The sequence below is a fragment of the Hylobates moloch genome, unplaced genomic scaffold (genome assembly GCF_009828535.3).
Source record: "Hylobates moloch isolate HMO894 unplaced genomic scaffold, HMol_V3 SCAFFOLD_17, whole genome shotgun sequence".
In the NCBI taxonomy this organism is placed as follows: domain Eukaryota; kingdom Metazoa; phylum Chordata; class Mammalia; order Primates; family Hylobatidae; genus Hylobates; species Hylobates moloch.
In genome coordinates, this window is record NW_026652292.1 from 10,549,616 (window position 1) to 10,568,758 (window position 19,143).

The following is a 19,143-nucleotide window of genomic DNA, read 5'->3' on the forward strand; positions in this document are numbered from 1 at the left end:
GATTTTCCCGTGTAAATTGGTCTACGATTTAACTCGCCCCCCTGCTTAGAACTCCATTCCCTTGGGTATAATAAGTCATTTCCCACTTTGTCTATCTACCTTCTTTCATCCAATCTAAGTCACACATTTTTCACACTTCCGTATCTCTGGGTTTACCAGCTCATGAATTGGGATGACTTGCATTTGATAGTGTGTGACTCTTTATTGGAAGTACTGCTGCTTTCTTCACAGTGCTTTAAGTTAACTCTAAAAATTGATGGCCTCTCACACTTGATGAAATATGGTTCTTTATTTACCCACTGTCTATGTTTAGGGGGTTATAACCCTTTTTAAAAGTCTTACTGCCATTTTGGCAAGGAAGCAGGGGTTAATACAAGGGTTCAATGCATCTTCTTTATTTGGCAGTCAGATCATCTTCTAAAATAACTTGGCAAGCTCAGGGCAAAGAAGGACAGGTCAGAGTAGGAGTGAATCTAAAACGCCCCAGGTCTTTGTGACATCTGCTGAACCCCTGAGCTGGAATATTCTAGTGGCTTAGGTTGGTCTCTTTGCTCTCCTTCCAAGCATAACCATATCCACACCGAGGTGCTGGTCATGTTCCTGTTTAGAAAGATTTAAAGAATGTCTGAAGTCCCATACTTCAAGTTTTGGTCAACTTTCCTGCTGTGTCCTCTATTTCTGAAATTTGGGCTTATACCTAGTTCTATTTTGAGCAAATCCCTGGGTCAATAATACAGACAGAAATCCTTCTCTAGGCCTAGGCCTGTACAGAAGCATTTTATTGACTACTCAGCCTTCTTGGGGAGGATGTTTTGCCTCTCCACACCTGTTCCTGCTGGTGGCTCCACTGGATGGTAGGCTCAGCCTGTCTGATGACATCCTCCTGATACATTCCTCTGTTCCACTTCGACTTCTTCCCTCCTCCTTTCCTACGACTGACCACTAGCTAATATATCCACTGGATCCTGCCAGAGTCTTAGCAAATTATCTATTTCCCCCAGTGGCCCGCTACAGTCCCCATACTTCATTCACCTTCCCCATGTCTGGCCATTCTGTCTGTAGATGAGACCTGGTTCTCAGATGCACAAATGCCACCACAATCAAGTTAGCTGCATGTAAAATAAGAGAATGAACCAGCAATTCTGTATTTCTTCTGCAGCTAAGATTAAATGGTTTTATGGAGTCTGACTTAGTGACAATGTTTGCAATAATAGAGCAAAATGACTGCTCAAGTGCTCTTAAGTATTTAATTAGAAAGCAGATTATGGTCATTATCATTGTCTAAACTTTTTCCTTAGATGTTCTACCTGGGAGAGGATCAAAGTACAGAACTGTGGATTCTCTGTCCTACTTTCCCACTCTGTAGGTGAGTTCTTGCCACCTGGTATCTCTCCTCTCTGCACTGACCAACAATTAATACTACTGAATATGCCTGGGTGATCCTTTTTCTTATATCACTTTTAATTCCCATTTTGCATGAACAAGTTGACTCTATAGCCACGCCTCTTGGCAGTGTTAATTTTACCCCACTGAGACATGTTACCAAGCCAATTCTGAAAGGAAAGTGGCACAAATGACAGGGTAATAATTGGAAGCCTACAGCAGAGTGTCCAACAAATCTGGACAGAACAAGCCATGATGTCAAGATGTAATGGAACAAATCAATGTCAACTGTAAAGCCGTGTAGACCTCATTGGTGAGTCAGAAACTATGGCAAAGAGCTGTCTGTGAAAGTTTACAAAACTGACAGATTGATGTTTTAAACAACGACAGTGTCATCCTGGGTTACCCAGCAAAGCAGCAGATGACAGGAATCAGAACTTGGAAATGGAATCATAAGCACCTTTCCAGAACACACTCAATAAAATAAAAATATAACGAAACACCTCTTTCTCTCCAACTCCTTCATTCTGCAGTGTTCCATCTGCTTTTGCTCTGCCATTTTCTCTTGCCAAATGCCTTGTTAGCCAAATAAAGTATGTTTAATACAGTTTATTTAATTCACTAGATGACAGGACTCCATGAAATTAACAAAGGCTACATTTCTTGGTATTTTAAGATGATGTATAATTCCATTATGTTTAAAAATTTAGTAGCAATATTATATGGGTGACTCTAAACTCTATCACAGTAATCTCTAGAACTGTTTAAAATGCCTGGTCCATTCCCCCAGAACTGAAGACGCAAATGTGTAGGCAACAGAGCCCAGCATGCGCATTCTGAAAATGTTCTATTAGCGATTATTATGCCCGTATCTGCTTGGGGATGACTATTCTACTTATGATAACAGCACATAATGGCAGTTAATATTTTAAGTAATTACTTATCATGTACCTTATTCTGCTAAGTGCTTTACATGTATTAACTTATTTATTCCAACGTTGACTCAATAAGGTAGGCATTTGATTGTCGGAGACATCTCAGACTTAGAGATGTAAAGTAGCTTCCCAAAGATTAGCTGGAACTGTAACAAGAAGTCTAACCCACACAACAGTTCAGAAACCCATTGCTGCCAAGCTCTAGGAATATGTATTTCCACTGTTTTAATGAAGGCTATATAATCAGGAACAATACAACCAAAATAATAGCACAAATTCCTTTAATATGAGGAAGAACTATAGGTCATCATTTCACACTCTCTTTTATTTTAGTTTTCCTTGCCTGCCTGGAAATAAAATATTAGAATTATTATGTCCAACCATAGAAAGAATTATACTTATTGTACTGTTCAAGTTCACACTACAACTGAAATAATTCCTTCCAATAATGGCCCTTAACTTTTAAGAGGATCACTGCCAAACTCAGATATACCAAACAAGGGCAATGAAGACAGAGAGGGGGCGTACACCAACATCTTTGCCTATACTTATACCACAGTAGAGAAAGCTGCCTTTCTATATTTAAAGGGTGAAAGACGAAGTACCAGAATCCCAGGCTCAGCCAAAATCGATGACTTGCATTTTCTCAAATGGACTTTGCATGTGTTCAGTCTGCATTTATTCATTCACTGCTCCAAATATCCATTTCCTCTTCTCTACCCTTTCCTTGTTCCTCAAGTCTAGCAAAAATGCCTTTGCCTTTCAATTTTACAGTGATGAATCACATTACTTCATTTAATTGCCATCTGTTCTATATATACGTACATTTCTGACCTCACTCTCAATCTCAGCACCTGAGAAGAATTATCCACTACTCTCATAGCACCAAAAACGCTTTCCTGAATTCTGTTAGTTACATTCCTGTCTCCTCTCCGGGACCATATATGCCTTGATGACAGGGACCATGCTTTTGCATTATCACCTTCTTCTCATCTACCATAGAGTGCTCTCAATACACGAGGAATAGATGGATGAGTGGATGGATGCCTTACTTGCCCTCAACAAATAATGTTTGCATCCATATGAGAAAATGTACAATAGTGAAGAGCAAACTCACAATATCAATCTGGGAAAGTTTAAAATGACATTAAATCACTTTTATAGCACTTCCAATGCAGAATTTCTGTTCAATGATCTTTTTCCATGAATTGCTCACTCACTCTATCTCTCTCTCCCCTCTACCCTCTGTGTCATCATCGTACATCCTTTGTATAACTAACCCGTTTTAGGAATAATTTTTTCAGAACAGAAATATGTGAGTGACAAAGGATGATGTTTATCCTTTCTTACTCAATGCTCTTTGTTGAAACTTAAATAGCTAAATATCCATATCAATGGAATAATTATACATGCTCTTATCACCAAGCATCATGCACTTGACTTGACCTGGTAACAGCATTTTACTTTGTTGGTCTCCTGTTTCTTTCCGCACAAACTCTTCTGATGGTTTCTGACACACCATCTCCTGCTTTCTTTCCCACCTCTTTGGCTGACCCTCTCATTTTCCTCTGTGGCTGTCTCTTCCTCTCTCAAGCCACCATTCTCCTTGTGATTCTTCTACTTTCTCTGAACAAGCTCATCCATTCCAAAAGCCTCAATGACTAGTTCTTGGTGTTTATCCACTGACATTCATTCCCAAAACCAAGAGGTTCGCATCCAAAACCACAATCAACCAAATCCTACAAACCTCCTCCCACTTCTTTATTTTCTTATCTCACAGAACGACAGCATCATTTGCCCAAGTTGCCTGATCCACAGATTTGCAAATCTTTCTAGACTCTGTCCTCTCCAGACATACGTAACAAATCATCTCTAATCTGCCCACTGAGTGATGCACTAATACCACTCCAGTTTTGGCCACAAGTATCTCTTGCCCAGATTCCTAAACGCAGTATCCTAATTAATCTCTTGCCCTGTTCATACGTGCTTTCAATCTGTTTTCCACAATACAGCCAAAAATTTTCAGTAAAAATAACAAATGTGATTATGTTACTCATTTATTTAGAATCTTTTAGTGGATCCTTATTTCCAAAGGATAAAAATTAATTTTCTTAACATTATCATATAAAATATAGTTAGATATAACAATTATATACAATTAAATAAGATTAAATAATTATATATAAATATATAATTAATTTCAAAAGGTTACTTATTACAGTACAGTTATATTAGAAGATGACAGCATCTTCAAAGATATGTTCCCGTTATTGGCCACCAAGAAATGTACATAAAACTTTTCAGAGTGAGGAAGAACACTGTTCTGGCTTTTCAGAAAAGCATCAGTAGATACTTGATTTCTATCAACCTAGCTGCAAAGCTCTCTGTCCAAATTGTGAGATCTACATTAAAAAAAAATAAACTCAGTCACAAAATTGACACTTTCAGATGCTTTTATCCTACATAACTGCATGGCAGAATAATACATTTTTTCATCATTTACCTCCTTCCTAGCAGAATAATCTGTTTTCTCATAATTTACCTTCTTCCTAACATAAAATGTTCTAATGAATTTCAGAGTTCAGTAGCTCTTTGAGATTTGAGTGTCTGTCAGTATTTTAAGACTAGGAAAAGTTTCCAGTCTCTTCGGTGGCTGGAGAATTTCCAGTGAGTTATCTAATTTGACCATTGGAAATCAAAATTTGTCCCCAACAATATGGTGGTATTGCTGCTGAATTTCTCTTAAATACCCACAATATCAGATTTTTCTGGTGCATACATGAAATGCCAAGAGTGCACCACCTTCTCACTAACAACAACCACAGGTGTGTATTGAGCCTTTCCCACTTTGCCTGGCAGCTAATCACAAGTTCCAATTATTTTTGACTTATCATTATGTTTTATTTTAAGGCAAGAATGACACTATCTTCTTCATCCAAATCTCTAGTATCCTATCACATATTAGGTATCAAATAAACATTTATGGAATAAATAAGTAAAACAGCAGTAGGGCAACAGATGCTTATGTGCAAAGCATTCTGCAAGGTGCTGAATGACACAGGGAAGATATGAGCATAAAATTAATTCAGGTGTAGATCCTGTTGACAGTTCTAAGTCTAGTAAAATAGTTGAAATCGACACATCATTAAATAGAATGCAAAGTAAAGTTAAATTGTAATGGGATACAAATGAATTTCAAAGATGACTTTCCCTTAGAAAAGATGGAAGGGTGTCGGGAAAAGGAGGGCAACTTCACATGCAGGAACTAGTATTTGAGATGGACAATGGGAGGTTATTATTTGACCATGTGAAAGGGATGTCATTCCAGGCTCAAAGAACAGCAGGGATATAAGCACAGACCTTGACAAATATTGAATGTGTGTGGATGCGTTTCAGAGAGCAATTAGATTCCATCTTATTGCAGTTTAGGGGCAAATTTACTATCAGGCAAATTACATTGGAAGTTTGACATAAGTAAAAGGTTGATATTCAACAATGATCCTGATTTTCTTCGTTTACTGAATTTGATGCACTATCTCATCTATTTCCATACTCCAAATAAGAAACCCTTTGAAATTTTATGGAACTCATGTGTTTCACTGACAAGAAAATAGTTAATGAAATTTAAGTATGTTTTTGACATTTGAGGGTCAACAGTGTAAACATGGATCTTGCACTATATTGCACTGCAAGGATGTTAGTTTGCCAGTCCCTAAACGTCCCTGTCAACTGTAGAGCTTTTTCATAATTAGGCGAACACAATAAAGTCTGGGGCTACGGACACCAGTAGATACGGGCTCTTACAGCCAAAAACATAGTCTCAGTTTCTTCTGCTTCATTTATGTTGACATTTTTTTTCACCCATTCCGTGTGTTATTTTTCATAGCTCCTGCTCCTCATTGCCTCCAGAGTGGATTTTAATTGCTGCTGTCACATCCACTGTTGATTGAGGGGACTGAGGTTACCATAGGGCTGACATCAGGTAAGAGGGAGTTATTACTAAAATTGTACCCTAACGTAATAGCATAATAGTTTTATTATTTGTACAATAAAAGCCATATTGTTACTCTAATTATTTTATCTTCACAATGATCCAATGATTGATTTAGGATACAAAGTATCATCCATTTGTGTAAAGAGTAGTTGAACTGGGCCAGGCACAGTGGCTCATGCCTGCAATCCCAGCACTTTGGGAGGCTGAGAAGGGCAGATCACGAGGTCAGGAGTTCGAGACCAGCCTGGTCAGCATGGTGAAACCCCGTCTCTACTAAAAATACCAAAATTAGCCAGGCACGGTGGCACACACCTGTAGTACCAGCGACTTGGGAGGCTGAGGCAGGAAAATCACTTGAACTCGGGAGGTGGAGGTTGCAGTGAGCTGAGATCGTGCTACTGCACTCCAGCCTGGGCGACAGAGCGAGACTCCATCACAAATACATGAATGAATGAATGAATGAATGAATGAATGAATGAATGAATAAATAAATAAAAATAAAAAGAGTAGTGAACTGGCAATCACACAGGTAAAGTAAACTGGCAGTCACAGGTAAAGTGAACTGGCAGTCAGAGAGGTTAAGTGAATAAATCAGGATCACTCAGTTAGTGGGACAGCAGAGACAATACAGAGATAGTTAGCCCATTGGTATTTCCTATTCTTGATAAGGTATGTAATATATGCATGCATGTCAACGCTTTTGTTTCATCTGAGAAATATATTTCCCCACTGCTTAGGAAGTAATATATTCAAAACATGAACATTCTTACATTAACTTGTTTAAATCCATGTGGGACAACAGGATTGATTTTACTGTTCATTTCTTACAATACTGTGCATTCAATTAAATACTCTCTTTACTAAAGCAGCTTAATGATTTGAACATTTCAGTGTGATCCGTTCTCAGATCAACTTCAAAAGACTGAATTTAAACCTATCTTCAAGCTGTGAAGGTTTTACTTCCTTTCCTTTTTTTTTTTTTTTTTTTTTTTTTTTTACTTTTTAAAATTCCTCTGCTGGGAACGAATTAAGTACAGCCTAGGAAAGGATAGATCCACATTTGCATCCTGCTAATCAAACAAGAACTTGTAAGGATGTAGCAGTGATAAATGTACCACCGCTGAAATCTTTTATATAAGCTGGAGCAAAATGAACTGTGACCAACAGATTCCTTCCACAGCCATCACCCGTCTACATCGCTCCAATGTGCGGAAGTGTCTTAATGGATGTACATTATCAAGTCTGCAGGCTTATTTTCAGTCATAAAGAATAGTGTACCAGATGCTCTTGGTACACTGAATTTGTCACACCGTAGACAAGCTAATATCATTATGTGAGACCACAGGGGAAAAAATAAAAGATTCACATTTAATCCATATTAACTATCAGGAGACCCATCAAGGCAGTTGGGCTGGCTCATGATACAGCAGCTTCTAGCAAATTAGCAGCCCATAACAACTTAGTTATAATGAGCTGCAAGATCTTACACCATAAGCTCAACTCCATTAAACCGAATTCAAGTACATGAATTCATGTACAAAGTATAACCTTAACATCTGTCTGTGCTTAGCCAATATTTTGTTTACGCCTTTTTAGGAACAACCAAATTATCTTTGTGTCCCCTGAAACTAGGGACTGTAATTTCCATCAACTGCAGTTTTACCTGATAGAGAGGGCTGGGCTGATCACCACTGGCCTCCCCGGCTGCAGCGTCCAGCAGCAAGCTATGCATCATCCTGGCAGCTGTTCCCTAAATATTGGGCCAATTTTTTCCCAAACAATTTTCCCTTGCTATTCAAGTGGGAAAAGCAATAGTCTCCTCAGAAATTAAACAGTCAACAAAGCATGCATATCTAACAAATACTGTAGACTTTGTATTTAGTTAAGCCCAATGAGTTAAATCCTATCCTACTCTACTCAGCATGGAGAACATGTTTTAATAAACTTAGGCCATTTTTTTTTTTTTTTTCTCAAAAAGCAATGTCCTCCTTCTTTTCCCATAGTGGACTGACTACTCTTTAGGGACTCAGGAAATTCTATCACCATTATTATAACTGTTATGTCTGTTTTACAGATGGGGAAATAGAGAGATAGACTACCCATGGTTAACCAGTTGCTAAGTGAGGAAACAGATATTCAGTATATAATTTAAGGTATTTTCCATGGAGTTTTATGTAAAGAATGAATACATATTTATGGGAATAATCTAACTTTCTTATTATTTTCCTGTCTTAAACAACAAGTGTACATTATTCACTTGAGCAGTGTTTTCAAAATTCACATCTTACCTGCAGAAACCTTAGCATGCAGAAAAATGGGTACTGCATATATCGTTATGTCTTTTCTAGAGTTTTACATATCCAAATCTGATCTAGTTCTAATCAATCTAGATGCAACGTCTTAAAGTCTCATAGAATTTTATATGTGGATGGGATCTAGAAAGTCATTTAGTTCATCATCCTTCTCCTTCAAGCGTCAGCCTTTCCAGCAGTTTCTCAGTGAACATTGACAAGAAAAGCAGTTCAAACCCCAACGTATACCATTCCATGGAAGGATAGCTCTGGTAATCAAATTCATAGTATGGTTTCTTATAAAAATGAAATGATTCTACCTTCTGTTCTACTTCTCGCTTCTAATTTACCAAAGCATGAGACTGACTTTTTCACCGACATAGTAGACTTTGAAAAACCATTTGAAAAATCTTCTCTTCTGTAATTCAAACAGGGGTAGTTTAGAGGTTTCATCATTGTTTTTAGAAGCCCCCCCTCCTCCTCTGCCCACATCTTTGCACTGCTCTCTTGTTTTCCATGGCCTCTTCCACAACTCTAAACACCCAACAGTTTATATATGATTTCACATATGGTCTGAAAGTATCACTTTTCTTATAACTTTGAAATTAAACTTCCAATAATGTAACTTAAGGTTACAGTAGCTTTCTTCCCATTATGAAATAGCTGCTTTATAGGAAACCTGAATTCAACTATAAGTAATTTTTTTTTTCTGAACCCCTGTCAAACCAGACTTACCTACACTACAGACTCTTCAGATGATAACTTTGAACCTGCAGACAAGGTGGGACATGCATCCCAAATTTTTCTTTTTTTATCTTATATTTTTCAGCGTTTTATGTTCTTCTTGAAACAGAATTCTGTATCAAACATATGCATATTTTCTTAGCCCTGTGTTACCTGCAAATTCTACAGCTTGCTATGAAGACATTAGTCCAAGTCTTTGATTATAGTTTTGAATAGAAAGTACAGAGCTCAATGATTTGCCACAGACTCTTTTTCAGGTTGATAGTGATCCATTAAACAGCGTATCCAAAGGGATATATAAACATATGTCTACTATATGTCATCAACATACACAGATCAGCAAACACCTTGGATTGTTTTCCAGCCCCTAGATGGATTGCACTGTGATGTCAACGTTATCTTATTGGCTCCCTATCTGCAGAATTGCTGGTGGTGATGGACTCATTTGCAAACCAAGAGCAATCATTCAAAATTATATAACTGTCATCTTTTGTTGACCCCCAACTCCAGTAATAACCAAGACAAGGGTTCTTACAAGGATAAATGTCTAAGCTTCATAAATTACCTATTTCTCATATCTCAGGTTTCAAATTTGATTGTTAACTTCCTTACAATATGCTCAGTGATGCAGCTTAGCTAGTAGGGGCAGCAGTTGCCTCTGAGGTGGGGTATGGGAAGGGACGGTTTGAACTTATGTTTAAATGTACTGTTCTCAGCTTTAGTTTTTATTATATTTTTATATCATAAATGTTAGTACAGCAGTATTTGTATCATGTATAAATAAATGAGCATAAAGTGGATGTTCTTACTCAATACTTTTACTGACCAAGAAGTGAGATTACCAAAGGATGGAGACCAGTGGATGAGACACCCACACAGAATAGGCCAGGGAATGAAGTGAGAGTCCATTTCTGCTCATCTGGTCTGCATTACAGCTAGAGTATACCCTAACCCGACACTGGGAAGCCCCTGTATGAGACACAATAAATTCCTAATCATTTGGAAGGGATCATAGAATTGAAGCTTTTAATTTTGCAGTTATGGAAACTGAAGTGGAGAGAGATTAAGTGACTAAAATGAGCAGCTTTAAAGCCCATTTGGGACATACCAGGGAAAAGAAAATGAAATGAAATAAAGTTCACATCAGAGTGGGATCTGATTCTATTCCATTGTTCTTTCTCAAAATATATTGCCCCAGTTAGGAAAGAAACAACCAAAAACCAAAACAAAGAAAGAAAAGAAAAAGAAGGAAATGGAGAACGATAGTCACTGAACTACACCTTTGGGCACCACATAAACGTTGACAGATGTTCTGGTGAGAGCATTAAGCACAGTGAAGTAACAGCAGTACATTCCCTGTGCAGAATATTCACCTTGTAACTTAAATTCAGTCGGCATTCAGCCTTCAAAAATTGTGACCACCCACCTTTTCTAAAATAAATAACACCAACACATCATCAAAAAATAAAGGTTTATATATAGAAATATTCAGTCCTAATCTTGCTCCAGTAAAATATTCTTCTACAGATGGAAGACGAAGACACCACACACTTCATAGACAGCATCACGTGGCGCCTGGACCACAGTGATAAGAAGACTGCCGCTGTCACTCTGAGAAAGTTATATTCAAAACACATGCACCTTTTCTTAGAATCATACAATTAGAATGCATTGGTGCTAGCACAGAAAACAGCCTCTGACCACCAATCTCATATTATCATCTCCTCTACGCTACAATGAAGGGGCTTATTTCATACCTGGTTAAATACACTAAGAATTTTGTATCAAATGAAAACTCACGTTTTCTCAAAGTTTCTCAAAGACATGAACGCTATTTTTAAGCAAGGCTGATAAAGTTTTTCTGGCTTCCTTCTAAAAATGAATGTAAACAGTAAGCTCTTACATAACATTGACAGGGATAGACTCACTTGCCCTCCTTCGGATGGGTGTAGCCTCTATGCAGCCATAATGCAACTGAGTCAGGAAGCTGCATTTGTAACAGTTGCCCTGGGAATTCTGACACCAGTTGTTCCCACGGTATCCACCGTCATCCTGAGCTCCATGCTGATCAGTGGCTCAAAAAGTTTCTTGTAAGGGAAAAGTGCCTGGAGCACCTGGATGGAGGTAAATCGTAAAACAAAACAGAAGGGGCGTATGCAGTGAGAGGGGTCTATGAACAGGCAGGGTTTTCTAGGAGGGTTTTCTAAAATCTAAGTGAGATGCTTAAATTGAGTAATGCCGATGGACAGAAGAAGGCTGAAGGAGGGAGGGTCAGCTTCAGTTAAGTACACGTGGGTACAAAATCCTGTGCTCATTTAATTCTGTGATCTCAGAAATATCATGTAATGGAATAATTACTTGGTGTAAATTTTCACATCAATCATACTGGGATAATGTCTAATACGTAGGGTCCTTGTGAAGATTTAATGAGATATTATGGGTAAATAATCAAGAGCACACTGGATGTGCAAAATAATTTTATTGATTTTTATTTCAGAATAATAACAAAATAAATGGAGAGGTCAGGTTTATAAATTTTTAAATGAAGAAATGTAAATTTCCTATTTAATTCTACACACCCAGAGATAAAATAAGTTCCTAAATGGAATATGCATGACATCTGGTCAGTATCTATGCACTCTATTTGCCAAATACATGCCCAAACGTACCAGCATCTACAAACTAAAGTCAGGGCCAGGGCAGCACCTCAGGGTTACGTCTGATTCTACAGACACAGCCTCACAATGAACTGAAAGTCTCCCTTTTTAATTCTTTTTCATCTCCACCTCTGTTTTTACAGTTTCCAATTTTTGGAAGACGTACTCCATGACAATGTGGGTGCAGTTAATCCCCCACCTCGGCAAGTAAATTTAATTACATTTAACATTTCAACACTGAATATAGTATCTCTTGAAGAGATTCTATTAATGCTGATGAAAATTACCAGAAATTGGTTCAGAAGAGCATGGGGGCTCAAAATGAACTGAAGCAGATAAAATTCATGTAAGAAGGAACCTGTGACTAATGCGAAAGCTATGCAATAAATAACCATCTTCAGAGCTGCTCTCCTTGTAGGAACACGTATGCAAATGTTACTCTATACATGAAAAACAGTAGTGGAGGCGGAAAGGATGCAGAAAGGCTCTAATTGTTTTGCCTTGTACTAAAACAATTAGACAGTTGACCAACACTTAAAATTAGTTTTTGTTCTATATATATATATTTTTTTTTTTGGGGGGGGGGGAGGGAAGCCAGTACTGTTTAAAGTCACAGACTAACTCAATATTTGTTATTCCTAGAGGAAGGACCTCCTATAATGTTGAAAAATATTTACACACTGGAGAAGATCATAATGTAATTAGCCACAATGCAGTGTTTATTAAATTCCTAGAGCTTACAGAGTTTATTTTTAAAATCATATGTGCTGAGTTTAATTAAACATGTCAAAGGTAGCATGAACTTCACGGGATAGAAGCAGGTAATTTGATTCAAAAATAACAAAAATGCACCCACTTTTGCTCTGTTTTCCAGGTAAGCTAGTATTAGATATGGCCAAATAATATCACCATGCACATGATTAACACTGATTGGTAATGCTTAGGACCCTAAAGATACATTTTGTTTTTTTTGAGTAGAACTTGATCAGAGCTACTGACTGAATATGATTCCATAAAAAATCCAGGCCACTGAATCATTTTTCTCATGCTAATAGAGGATAGAAACATAAAGAAATACATGATTTAGTATTTTAGAAATTATATATACTTCTTTATGTGTTCTTTGTTGAAAACATACTTTGTAGAAAATGCAGATAAATCACAAAACCCTAGGGAGAGCTGGGGCGTTACAATAATGGCCATGCTTTTCACACTGGAAGGAAGAGGCAGAGCACACGGAAGTCAAAGGCATTTGTGACATTTCCACAGCTGGAGGGTGGTAACAGGAGACAAAATTTAAGGTTGTTTCCTTAAGAGTCTGTCTGATACCATATACCATGCCATAGAAGGGAAATTCTCAGGTCTTACTCTGCTCCAATGGAGAGTAAGAAGGGTGTTGGAACATAAGCAATTGTGAATCTGCTGCCTCTAACTGACCACTTCTCTCCTACTTAAGACAGAATAAGGGGTTGCAAGTGATAACCTTCAATACTCACTACTGTATCTGTTTCACTTTTTTAATTGGGGGAAAAAGAACACTGTATATTTGATGTTAGAAAAAAATGTATTTTTTTCTAACTCACTATATTTATATATATATTTATATATATATTTTTAGATATATATATTTTTATATATTTAAAATATATATGTAATATATATTTTAAAAATATATATATTATATATATAATATATATTTAAATATATATAATATATATTATATATAGTGAGTTAGAAAAAAATATATATAACACACTATATTTATATATAAATATAAAAATATAAATCTGATATATATCTATATATATCTATATATATATCAGATTCTCATTTGTTTGTTCAATAAATACACCAGGCACAGCCTAAGTGCTAGAAATGCATCAACGAAAAAAATCAGACAAAAATCCCTGCCTTCATGAAGTTTACATTCTAATGGAGAAAACAGAGAGTGAACCAAATAAACAGATTACATAGAGCCACCTGTGGTAAAGGCAATTAAAAAAAAGTAATTCAGGAAAATAAGACGATGGGGAGACAATTTAAGTAGAATAATTGAGGACAGCGTCACTGACAAGGTGACATTACAGAAAAGATGGGGAAGAATGAGGAGGTAAGGCGTGTGTATACCTGGGCTGGGGGGTGGGGAGAAAGGAGGGGCTAGGATGGTGTTTCAAGCAAAGTCAAGAGAAAATGCAAAATCCAAGTTCTGGGGGCATGTTCTAGGAGAGGTGAGGAGTTTCCTGTGCAGGAGCAAAAAGTGAGAGGAGGAAACATCTTGGGAGGCGTGGGAGGGATGAGTGGCAGGTGGCAGAGCACAGAGGCCCTTGTTGGCCGCTGTAGGGACTTCTACTCTGCAGAGAGCAGTAACATGATAGGATTTACATTTTCATAGGATTCCTTTGCCTGTTATTCAAAAATAATCTTTATATTCATTTATTAAAGGTTATTTTGTGTGTCACTTAATATTTATTCATCTCAGCTACATGGGGAGGACATAATAAACACATTTAAATGCTTCATCGCACTGTTCATGCTCTCCCTGGCCATGACACCACTACAGCAATTACTTTACTACATCCCAGGTACTAGTTCTCACATCTGGATCCCAGCAGACTTTTCAGTTCTTGATCCCTATGGAATGTCTCTTCCATTTTTACATGTGGCAATTCAATATTTAGAACAGAGGAAGCACTCAAAAAAACATTTGTTGAATACAAGACATTTTGAATGCAAAATATAAGACTTCTAAAATAGCCACAAAACACAACTGCAAATCAGAATTCACATGTTAATAAGCTACCTGTAGAAACACAAACATAAATCTTTGTTCCCACACCATTCCAACTGGAACTTTCGGTCAGACTTATTAGCTAGGATTCTCCAATTTGGCCATTATCATCATATAAGGGTTGAACCACATCTGGAATTGTGTGGACAAATAAATACACATATATTTAACAATGAAAATTCTTTTTTCTTAATTGTGTGGATAAAATTTATGAGTATAATGGGCAAACATATATTTTTAAACAATTGAAACTATTTTTTGTTAATTGTGTGGATACAGTTTACGAGTATAACACCCCAGAAAAGATTTTGTAACATGGCATTAGAAAGTTCTCACAATTTTTTTTTATCACGTTTGACTCTCTGCTTTTGTTTAAAATGCCACCTAAAGAGCCTACTTAGTATGTTTTCAGATATATCCACATAATATAAATACCTGGATTAAAAAAATGTAAGCATTCAAATTTGAAATATTTACATTCTGAAATATAAGCGAATGGGCAATCATAATCATACCATCCAATGAGTTAACTTAATTGCATTTTTAAACTCTTTATTTGGATCACATGCACATACTGTGTCCTATACTTTGAAGATTTAGTGTCACGTAAATCTATTAGATTGATTTACAAAAAGTGTGAGCACCCACACACTATATTCCTAAAATGAGACTTCATAGTCATTTACTTTTATAGTTCAGCAATATTATTAAATTACAGTCAATGTGGAAAACACTTCCAAAGGTCAAAGTTTTCTTAAATCACTTTCTAAAACCATACCATTGAGATTGACTTTCACGCCTTAAAAAGAAAAATATTTCTTAGCTTTAAGACAATAAACTTTTACTTTTATTTAATAATTAGTTGAAATGAAATACTTAGTAAGAGATGCCCTCAGAGTAATATATGCCTTTCTTCCTTTAAAATAAAAATATCCATGGGTAGGCAATTAATATATCAAAACATGAAAATATGTTTCTGATAAAATTAAATCATGTTTAAGTCAACATGGTCATTCTTCACAGTTAGTTTATAACTTACAAAGTCATTCAAATTTCAAATAATTTAATCAAATATAAGTTTTATCTTGTGTTTGTCAAAATTAAGGTGAAAATCATTTTCTATCACTATTATTATCCATTTGAAAATACTTTAAGTTTAGAGATAAATACTTAAGGACTTTTTTATAAAGACTTTATAAATACTAAAGAATCTCTTAGGCATTCCATTTTACTGCACTCACAATTCTACAAGGTACAGCTATCTTAAATACATAACAATCTAAAATATAATTCCATAGACTGCCATTTTATTCAATCACTAGTTTCAAAAAATCAATTTGTTTCTCTAATCTGTTGGGTATCACAAATATACTTTTTTAAATTACAGTGGTGGCACAGGCGAAATCTATGAAGTCACTGTACATTTTGGGCAACAATTTTCTCAATGAGTTATTTGAATAAAAGCAATCTAGAAACAGCTGGTAAAGGTTTTCTATAATTAAGGGGTGTGTGCATCTTATTTACACCTGCACCATTTAGAGTGATAAAAACATGTAATTATTGTATTCTAGTTCTAGTATAAACTTATCACTGAGAATCAAATAATCTCTGCCAAAAAGAGAAAGCTATGCAACAAGTTAGCTGCCCAGTATATTAAATTTTTGGCTACTTTACATGGTGACTCTAGTTGGGTGATTTTTTTTCCTTTACCCTCCATGAATAATTTCTTTCTGGATAGGGTTATTCCTTTAATTGTGCATCGAAGGAAAAAAAAAAAAGACCTACAATTTCCAAATTAACTCTTATTTAATTCTCACAGAATTGTAAGTGATTACGTACATAGATAATCATAACTTTCATAAAATCTAAAGTATATATCTATGACACACCAAGTCTTACTAAAAACAATAATTAAACGGTTATAATGGTTAGTTAATAGGGAAATGACCCATGAATTCTTACAACCACTTTCTGTTTAATTTGGTTATTTGGTTTTACAATTTCAACGTTCAGATGCTGAATAAACTGATAACTGTGAGGTCAGAAATAAATTCTTACTACACTTTCTACACATAACTTTAACCTGCAGTTTTAAAACTTTAGTTAAAATTATCACAAAAACAACATTCATAATGAAAGCACTGAAAAACCAAACACGGTTAGTTTCCACTTTTTGTCTTTTACCTTTGCTGTACCTTTTGAAATAAATGGTCCTTAAATACTTGAAACTGTAGTCTAGGCAAACAAGACGACTAGTCCCAAAGATGAAAGGTTACTCTTCCCTCCTTCCCCAGGCTGTGGAGCAGGCGGTTCCTGGCATCTTACCCACCTCCTCCTCCCTCCCTGCACCACGGCAAAAAGGAACCACAGAGCAGCTCAAAAACCGAGAAGGGAGTGAAGAACAGCCTCGAAAAAGTCAGGACGCTGAATTATCCTATGGTAATTTCTGCTTTCACTGGCAAACAGTTTAAGAGAAAGCAAAGCAAGACATATCAGAGATACCACAAGCCTAGTGGTGGCTGTCTTAAAAGAGAAAAGAATAGAGTTCAGCCAGGCACAAAGGTCTCCATGGCAACAGTGAATTTAGACCCCCATTGGCATTATTTATGCAACATTTCATCACAAAAGGACCCTCCCACTAGCCTGCCTGGCAAATTCTAGTTTTCTAATCTTCCGTTCCTTTGCCTTGAATGTATCTGGATTCTTAGCTATCTGTATGTTAACACTAAAACACACACACACACACACACACACACACACGAGACAACAACAACAACAACAAAAAAAGACCATGAAATGATTATCAAACTCAAAACAGACTTTACTTCCTTGATGAACTCAAAAGCAAGAGACAGATTCAAGATTGTTTAGAGTTCATATTCAAAGCCAGTCCAGTTTTGGTTTCACAAGATGAACAGCTATTCAACAAATAAGTTTATTCAAATTATTTGGTTTTTTCAAATAGATTACAATTCAAAGAAAGTACAAAATGGCAAAATCTAACCAACCCAAAAGGCTCACAGGAAAGAGAACTTGCTAGATATGGACTTTGAAGCTAAATTTTATATAATGATATCCATCCCCACCCACTCCTAGCTATTATAGTACCTCAAACAACTCCTTTGAGTCTTTTACCTGATTCTTTCTATTTTAGCCACAGCTTCCAAGAACATAAATTCGGCAAAGTATTTTAAGCACTTTTTATTGACCTGTGTACCAAATGGATCCCAGGTCCACATTTTATAATTAGATGACCTGGGACAAGTTACTTAAAACAGAGGTAACGCCCCAGTGGAATTAGGTTGCTGTATTAGCAAGATGATATCTGCAGAAGTACTTTCTTCAATTCTAAAACAATATACAAATGTAAATGGTTAGGATAATATTTGATGGCACTGAAAGGAAACACTAGTCTTCATTTGAAAAGGGCTGTATTTAGTATTAGTTCAAATAAGAACTAAACAAGGTGACTTCTTAAAAATAAGATTTTGTAAATTTTTTTTTTTTTTTTTTTGATGGAGTCTTGCTCTGTCCCCCAGGCTGGAGTGCAGTGACACGATCTAAGCGCACTGCAAGTTCCACCTCCTGGGTTCACGCCATTCTCCTGCCTCAGCCTCCCGAGTAGCAGGGACTACAGGTGCCCGCCACAATGCCCGGGTAATTTTTTGTATTTTCAGTAGAGACGGGTTTTCACCGTGTTAGCCAGGAGTCTCGATCTCCTGACCTTGTGATCCGCCTGCCTCGGCCTCCCAAAGTGCTGGGATTACAGGCATGAGCCACTGCGCCCGGTCCTGTAAATTATTTTTTAAAAATATACAAGCTTATTATTAAAAATTCAGAGTACATACTTTGATAAAGTACAGGGTAGTCCTTATTCCATACACTCCCAGCATCAAATCCATTCTCCTTTTTTTAAGGTCCTCTGAGCTGGCTGCACCATGGTCAAGCTATCGTGACATCCCCCTGCCCTTGCGATAATGTACTTTGTGATATTCCCCCGCCCTTGTGAATGTACTTTGTACGATACATCCTCCCCACCCTTGTGAATATACCCTGCCCTTGTGACAATACACCCTCCCTGCCCTTGTGAATGTACTTTGTAACACCCTCCCCGCCCTTGTGACAATACACCCTCCCAGCCCTTGTGAATGTACTTTGTAACATCCACTCCCTGCCCACAAAAAAACTGCTTCTAACTCCACCGCCTATCCCAAACCTATAAACTAATGATAATCCCACCACCCTTTGCTGACACCTTTCTCAGATTCAGCCCACTTTCACCCAAGTGAATAAACAGACTTGTTGCTCACACTAAGCCTGCTCAGATGGTCTCTTATAGGGACACATTTAA

At 36.8% G+C, this 19,143-nt stretch overlaps 1 protein-coding gene and 1 long non-coding RNA gene across 8 annotated transcripts in view; both read right to left on the reverse strand.

The window, feature by feature from the left end:
* The window catches only part of CTNND2 (catenin delta 2), a 931,369-nt gene that overhangs the window by 603,511 nt on the left and 308,715 nt on the right, over nucleotides 1-19,143 (reverse strand). Inside the window, exon 1 of one of the 7 annotated variants that reach the window (XM_032135944.2) lies at nucleotides 16,988-17,230. The exons of 4 other annotated variants lie outside the window; for them this stretch is intronic. The gene's annotated coding sequence lies outside the window, so the exon portion shown is untranslated. Of the gene's footprint in view, nucleotides 1-11,275; nucleotides 11,462-16,976; nucleotides 17,231-19,143 lie in introns of those variants that run through there. 2 more of the 7 variants (XM_032135943.2, XM_032135945.2) reach the window with 2 other exon arrangements.
* Nucleotides 380-18,773, reverse strand: LOC131381708 (uncharacterized). The gene is made up of 2 exons (XR_009210595.1): nucleotides 18,641-18,773; nucleotides 380-600 (listed from the first exon to the last, which is right to left on the reverse strand). It is a non-coding gene; the product is annotated as an uncharacterized LOC131381708 (long non-coding RNA).